Source organism: Microtus ochrogaster, chromosome 7, assembly GCF_000317375.1.
Source record: "Microtus ochrogaster isolate Prairie Vole_2 chromosome 7, MicOch1.0, whole genome shotgun sequence".
In the NCBI taxonomy this organism is placed as follows: domain Eukaryota; kingdom Metazoa; phylum Chordata; class Mammalia; order Rodentia; family Cricetidae; genus Microtus; species Microtus ochrogaster.
The window spans coordinates 1,867,936-1,875,991 of record NC_022014.1 but is presented as its reverse complement, the minus strand read 5'-3'; the positions used below and the strand labels follow the sequence as shown (position 1 = coordinate 1,875,991).

At 46.8% G+C, this 8,056-nt stretch overlaps 1 non-coding gene across 1 annotated transcript; it reads left to right on the top strand.

The window, feature by feature from the left end:
- Positions 1–227: 227 nt before the first annotated feature.
- On the top strand, positions 228–358 carry LOC113456390. The gene has a single exon (XR_003377212.1). It is a non-coding gene; the product is annotated as a small nucleolar RNA SNORA33 (small nucleolar RNA).
- Positions 359–8,056: the final 7,698 nt, after the last annotated feature.

Here is an 8,056-nt window from a genome sequence, read left to right as displayed (position 1 = left end):
CCTGGCGAGAAGGCTCAGGGGTTAGGAGCACTGGCTGCTCGTTCAGAGGCCCTGGGTTTGGCTCCCAGCACCTGTATGAAGGCTAACAACTGTCTTTATCTCCAGTTCCAGGGAATCCAATGCCATCTTCCTGCCTCCACTATCACCAGGCACTAGATACACATGTAGGCAAAATATCCATACATATTAAATAAAACACAAAAAAGAAAGAAAAGAAGAAAGAAAGAGAACCAGTCAATTAATCTGCTTATCTCAGTGTGCTTCTGCAGAAATTTAGAAAATGCAGGCACTAGTGATGCCGTGTTGCAAGCCTTAAGGACAGCTGAAGTCTGTAAGGTCCCTGAAAATGCCTACAGTATTATAAAGCTGGGAAGCACTTAAGACTGAATTATTTATAGTTAAAAGAATTTAATATTGAATAAAAAATTTGCATCTAATTTTTTTTATGATTTTTCGAGACAGGGTTTCTCTGTGGCTTTGGTTCCTGTCCTGGAACTAGCTCTTGTAAACCAGGCTGGTCTCAAACTCACAGAGATCCGCCTGCCTCTGCCTCCCAAGTGCTGGGATTAAAGGTGTGCGCCACCACCGCCTGGCTGCATCTAATTTTTTAAGAAAAAATGTGCGATAGGTAAGTGTGATGACACAAACTGCGGGAGTTTGAATGTAACTGACCTCCATAATCTCACAGGGAGTGGCACTAGCAGGAGGTGTGGCTTTGTCGGGTGGGTATAGATTTGGAGGAAGTGTGTCACTGTGGGGCAAACTTTGAGGTCAAGCCTTGCTCAGTGTGGCTTTTTGTTTTGTTTTGTTTTACGAGACAGGGTTTCTCTGTAACTAGCTTTGTAAACCAGGCTGGCCTCTAACTCACAGAGATCTGCCTTCCTCTGCCTGTGAGTGCTGAGATTAAAGTCGTGTGCCACCACTGCCAAGCTTCAGTGCAACTTTCAATCAACCTCCTGTTGCCTGCAAGATGCAGGACTCCTAAGCTACCTCTCCAGTACCAAGTATGCCTGTATGTCACCATGCTCCCCACCATGATGATGATGAACTGAACCTCTGAACTGTAAGCTAGACTCTCCAATGAAATATTTTCTTTAAAGATGTGATCTGGGCTGGAGAAATGGCTCAGAGGTTAAGTAAGAGCACTGGCTGATCCTCCAGAGGTTCTGAGTTCAATTCTTAGCAACCACATGGTGGCTCACAACCATCTATGAGATCTGGTGCCCTCTTCTGGCGGGCAGGCATACATGCAGGCAACAGGAGGCAACATAATAAATGAATAAATTAAAAAAGAAAAGAAAGCTGGAGAGACCTTAGACCTTGCTTTTTTGTTTTTCAAACAGGGTCTCACTGTGTAGTTCTATTTCAGAAAGATTCCTGTGACACTGAAGAAACTGTTTCTGTTTATGAAACCTCAACATCTCAGCAGCCCTGGGATAATCCTAATTCATGCTAACGATCTGGGGCACTGTGGAGGGAGAGGGCTATAGAGATAATATCTGCCTTCCCTTCTTGCTTCCAGGTCACCCAGAATATGGCTGGTGGCCTTGAATATCCCCTGGTTCCCTTACAGGGACAGTCGCGAGAGAGCTGTCTTCCTTTCCTTTTGCTCCACAGGGCAGGAGTTCAGGAGCTTGGAGTCATCCCTAAAATCAAAGCTCTACAATGCTTCTTCCTCTTGTTATTTGGTTCAAGTCAAACTAGAGAGGCCCTTCTATTCCTCCCCCCTCCTCTTCCCTCTTCTCTTCTTCCTTTGCCCCCCTTCTTCCTCCCCCCTCCTTCCCTCTCCTCCCTCCTTTCCTTTCATTTGATACTGGAGGTTTTGTGCATACAAGCAGAGGACATTATAACTGAACTACTTCTTAGCTCTGGATCGGAATCTTTTGTTGTTAAGCTTTTGAAATCTGTACCCAAAGCATGGGGAGTCAGACTGAAGAGCACATTGTCTGGGAAAGCAGATACTGCGCTAGAGAGGGGGTCTACGGGTTTCCAGTCAGCCTGGAAGTAGGGCAGATTCATGTTTTTCAGCAACCAGATCCTACCAATGTAGCAATTCTTTGTCCAAAAGATCCTCAGATAGAGCGAAGAGTTTCAGAAACATTCAGAACACACCAAGTGTGGGTGCACACCTATAACCATGTAATGGGGGTACGAGCCCAGGGTTATCTGTCTAGGGGTCTGGGCTCTTTCCCTGGGGTCATCTATCTAGGGGTTTGGGTTCTTTCACTAAGGTCAGCTGTCTAGGGGTTCGGGCTCTCTCCCAGAGGTGAACAGACAAGTGGACACTCCAGAACAGAAGAAGTAGGGACTCAGAGAAAGCAAAACTTGGTGTCTGAAGCAAGCAGTGAGCACTCCGGGGGGAGGGGGATGTCTCTGAAGCATGGGGTCCCAGGGCTGCACTTCCTATAAAGCCCTGGGTCCTCCCCTCTTCTGGGTCTCCCTACTTCATTCTCATTTCCCCTTTGCCTCTCTCCTCTCCTGTCCCTTCATTTCCACCACCTGGACGGAGGCGTCATGGACAGATAACTGAGTTCCAACTGTTATATGAGGATGCTCTGTGCTCCTCTGCCCTAACTCCTCACAGTCTCCTCTTCTGGGATAAGTTTAGATTTCTGTCTGAAGGGAAAAGGGCAGTGACTGATCTGTAGTTTTCAGGCTGTACGTGTTGGAATTAGGGGCCCTGAGAGAGACATTCTCTTAGAGGTTGGAAGATGGCATGGCCCAGGAGCATGGTTATAGTAGGTTCCACGTGGACCACCATTTGGTGATTTCATGGCCTCAAAGTGCTGACACCCGATACTGCAGTTGAGGAGGTAAGGACAGACAATGAGGGCAATTGAAGACTAGAATCAGAAGTTCTAGGAGAAGCTAGGCAGTGGTGGCACACACCATTAATCCCAGCACTCAGGAGGCAGAAGCAGGGGGATCTCTACGAGACCCCTCTGTTATGGCTTAAAATAAAATGCTGCAGGTTCCCCAAGGGGTACAGCGGCAGAAACGCTGCAGGTCCCCAAGTGGTGGCAGTGGGCAGCAGGCCATGAGACCACAGTGGGCCACGAAGGCAGCCGGGTCCCAGGCAGGGAGCTGCGTGGCGGGTGAGTGACCTGGGCAGGGCAGCCCTGGCGGGTGAGAGACAGATGGATAGGCATACCATGCAGAGTGAAGGAGAGAGGGAGTAAGGGGGAAGAGGAAAGAGAGAGAGAAAGAGAGAGAGAGAGAGAGAGAGAGAGAGAGAGACGAGAGACACGGGGTAAGGGGAGAGGAGCCACAGCAGCAGCTACCTCTGGGAGAGAGACAGAAAATGAGGGGAGACTCAGACTACAGCCAGGGAAGAAGATCTGCCTGCCTTCTGGGGGAAATTGGCAGGGCTTGTCTCTGAAAGAGACAGAACAGACCATTACACCCTCCTGGTCTAAGCATAAGTTTTATAGTATTTGATAGAAAAACTTGAGCCGGGCGGTGGTGGCGCACGCCTTTAATCCCAGCACTCGGGAGGCAGAGGCAGGTGGATCTCTGTGAGTTCGAGACCAGCCTGGTCTACAAGTGTTAGTTCCAGGACAGGCTCCAAAGCTACAGAGAAACCCTGTTTCGAAAAACAAAAAACAAAAAACAAACAAACAAAAAAAAAACAACTTGTATTTGATATTTCTTAGGGTTCCCACTATGATAAGTGTAACAGGCTCTTTTTTTTTTTTCTTTCGTAAGACAGGGTTTTTCTGTGTAGCCCTACGTGCCTGAGTGTCATGGCCAAGACTAGCCTCAAACTTGAACTCAGAGATGCACCTGCCTCTAGTGCTAGGATTATTTGCATTTGCAGCCGCTGCCACCACCCAGCATCTGGCTCTTTCTTCGATATCTTTTTTTTTTTTTTTTGTATTTTCGAGACAGAGTTTCTCTGTAGCTTTTGGTTCCTGTCCTGGAACTAGCTCTACTAGACCAGACCGGCCTCGAACTCACAGAGATCCGCCTGCCTCTGCCTCTGGAGTGCTGGGATTAAAGGTGTGCGCCACTTTTCTTTCTTTCTTTTTTTTTTTTTTTTTTTTAGAATCTGGTGCTTTTAGCATTCATTTTGTTTCATTGACCTTGGATTGGACTCAGGTTTGATTACACAAACAGGGATCTATCACTATTCACGTCCCTGAGGAGCCACTATCACCCATTTCTTTCCCCTTGAAGGCCAAACAAAGGTCAAAAGAATCATTGTCCTAAACCTGCAGTCAACTTATATTCAGAAACAGCAAGGCTTTGCCAGCAGCCAGACGTCCATTTCTGGATCCTCTTCCCAGTAGTGTGTATTGAGGGGGAATTCCCGTAAGGCATTAAGGGCCACCTGCAGAGGATGAATCTGGGAGCGGTGTGGTGTCCTGAGACGGGGAGTGTTCTCTGTGAAGAAGAAACTGCATCCTGTGCAGATGATTTTGTTGGAACCGGTTTGGTTCTTTTAAGCGAAGGTGGTGATTAACAGAGCAGACAGCGATTAACACCTTTAAAAACCATCTTAATTTTTAATTATATGTGGTTCCCAAGTGCCAACGGAAACCAGAAGAAAGGGTTGGCTGGAGTTACAGGCAATTGTGACCCACCCAATACAGGGGCTGGGACCTGAAATTGTGTCCTTTGCAAGAGCGGTACACACCCTGAAACACCAGGGCTGGCCGCCTCTCTTGCCCCGATGAACAACTCATCAGAACACACTTCTCGACTGAAGTTGAGACAATGATGGTAGACCTGCTCTTGGACTAAATGGCTTAATTATGTATATCTCTTGGCCCCAGTTTATCCCTGAAGTTAATATCAGTACCCTGAAATGACCCTGGGGTCACTGGGCCCCTTTTCCTGCTCTGATTAATTGCCTCTGTTTATCACCATTATATTATTTTATTATTATTATTGATAAAAAAAAAAAAGGTCTCCTTGTATAGCCCTGGCTAGTCTGGAACTTGCTTTGTAGACCTGGATAACCTTGAACTTACAGAGAACTGTTTGTCTTTGGCTCCTAAGAGAGAGGATTAAAGGGATACAACACACATCCATGACTGGCCTTCATCTTTTTTTCTTTTTCTTTTTTTTTGGTTTTTTGGTATTTTGAGACAGGGTTTCTCTGCAGCTTTGGTGTCTGTCCTGGAACTAGCTCTTGTAGACCAGGTTGGCCTCGAACTCACAAAGATCCGCCTGCCTCTGCCTCCCAAGTGCTGGGATTAAAGGCGTGCGCCACCACCACCCGGCTCTTTTTTTTTTTTAAAGACTTAAACTTATTTATTTATTTATTTATTGTTTAATTTTATGTGTATGGGTGTTTTGTCTGAATGAATGTATGTGTCCCTGGTGTATGCAGTGCCCAAAGGGGCCAGAAGCCAGTGTCAAATCTGGAGTGACAGATGGTTGTGAGCTGACATTTGGGTGCTAGAAACTGAAATCAGGCCCATTGCAAGAGCATGAAGTGCTTTTAACTTCCGAGCTATTTCTCCTGCTTGATTGTTCATCTTTTTAAGCTGCTGGAACAGGCCTTTTGCCTTAAAACTCTGGTTGCAAGGTAGTTCACAGTCCTGCAGAAAACTGTGCAGTGTGTGTTGATTGAGAGGCCAACAGGACAAAGCACATTTTTGCATTTACGGTTCACTAACTGCAAGTGCAATAGAGCTACATTTCCTGGTAGAGTTCCTGCCATTGCTCAGCTATTACTCAGCAGAGGCCCTGAAACTCCAGTCCGGGGCTGAGTGTCCTTCTACAGCTCTATAACGTGGGCACCAGAGGGAGTTCTGCAGTCTCTTTCCCACCGGGAAGGCAGAGTAACCCTCCTCCACAGGGACACACTAAGGGAGGGCTTTGGAGTAGACAGAGAGAGATGAGGTGGTTCTAAACCCAGTCTGGGACAGTCAATAGAACAAGCTATGGTACTGATTTATCTGCTACCCATGAGGATTGTGGGTAACCAGCAGGCACTGAGCAGCATGCTGAAAACACAGCTCAGCAAAAGTCCCAAATGACCTCTTGAAGTTGGGAACTGCCTGGGATCCCCCTGCAGCTGGGGTTAGAAGGACTCAGCCTGGAATCCAGAGCAACAAAGGGTGTTTCTTTCCTCTGTGACCAACACCCTTCACCTGCCCTTCTTTGGCCTTCAATGCCTGGTTGCCCGCACCCTTAGCTCCCTCCCCCCAACTAAGTAAACATTCAAAAGTTAAATCAGGTCCGTTCTAGTCTTCTGTTCCCTGTCACCTGTTTCCTTTCCCTAAGTGCCCAGCAGGGTGGCCAGATGCCAACTTCTTTCACAGACTTTCCAGGATATCTTTGATTTGATAGGTAGGCGTGAAACATTTTTAAATATTTTATTTATATGGGAGTGGCCTGGGCGGGGGTCAGCAAGGAGCCATCTGATGTGGGTGCTGGGAAGTGAACGTCAGTTCTCTAGAAGAGCAGCAAAGGCTCTTAACCCATGGGCTATCTTTCCAACCCAAGCTGTGAATTTCCCTACCCAGTTTTCTTTTTTTCCCTTGGAGACAAGGTTTCTGTGTAGCCTTGTCTGTCCTAGAACTCACCCTGTAGACCAGGCTGTCCTTGCCTCTGTCTCCTGCTGGTTTTAAGGCACGTGCTACCACTGACCTACCCCCCCCCAACCCAAATTTTACTAAAACAGTTTTCCAAACACTGTTCTACCCATGCTCATTCTTTTTCTGTCTTCTTTCAAGGTTTTATTTATCTTTTTAATATTTTTTAATTTTTGGTTTCTCTATGTAACAGCTCTGGCTGTCCTGGAACTTGCTTTGTAGACCAGGCTGACTTCGAACTCACAGAGATCTGCTGTCTCTGCCTCCCCAGTGCTGGGATTAAAGGCATGTGCCAGGGCAGTCCTACCCATTCTTTTTCTAAGCTAAAATTTCTGTATATGGTAGGTTATTCCCAAACATCACACAGTATTTTATTTTATTTTTTTGTGGGAGGTGGAGAGTTGTTGAGACAGACTTTCTCTGTGGTTCCTGGCTATCCTGAAACTCCCTCCGTGAAACAGACTGGCCTTGAACTCAGAGACTGGCCAGCCTCTGCAGTTCCTGCTGCTGGGATAAAGGTGTGGTCCACAGCACACCACCAGTTCCACCCTAATGACCAATTATAGGTGCATCTACCAGAATAAGAGTGGGCACATGGCGGTGGAAACAGGCAGGGCAAACGGTAGGAAATACAGAGTCTGGCTGCTGGCTTTGGCTATTGCTAGAGTTCAGATGCTCCCTGGGGACATCCCTAATCTGGGCCCCATCTTCCCTTAAAGATCAGGCGTTTTGATCTTTGCTTTGTTTGGCAAAAGGATAAAAATGGCTTCACTATTTAACACAAAAGGAGGTCCATTCTTCTAATTGCATCATAGTTTAGGAATTCTGTATCGCCTTGGTCCTTATCCTTTTCTGTTTTTTTTTTTGTTTTGTTTTTTTTTTTTGTTTGTTTTTCGAGACAGGGTTTCTCTGTGGCTTTGGAGCCTGTCCTGGAACTAGCTCTTGTAGACCAGGCTGGTCTCGAACTCACAGAGATCCGCCTGCCTCTGCCTCCCGAGTGCTGGGATTAAAGGCGTGTGCCACCACTGCCCGGCTCCTTATCCTTTTCTATGAGAAGGCTGGTGATGGTGACAGAGGGAGCACTTTATGATTGTCCTTTGAAGAATTGGCAGCAACCTGTGCTGCATAATTTGAACATATATAAATTTCATACATATATAAATTTATATATATAATATATCAACATATAATTATATTTTTACCCAAGACAGGGTTTCTCTAGGTAGCCCTGGCTTTCCTGGAACTCTCTGTAAACCACATTGGCCTTGAAATCAGAGATCGGCCAGCCTCTGTGTTGTTCTTTTGGGAAAACTACAACTCCCATGCTCCCCCTGGACTATGGATACCTGTGCGCACCCTTGCGCTCCCCGTTAAAAAGGCAGGGCCACACGAGGCTCTTCTCTCTCCCCCCCCTTCCTCTCTCTCTCCCTCTCGTCCTGCCTTTCCTCGTGTGTCCCACATCCTTTGCCCTTCTGTGTTTCCCTCCCCCATTAAAGTGGACCCACGTGGGA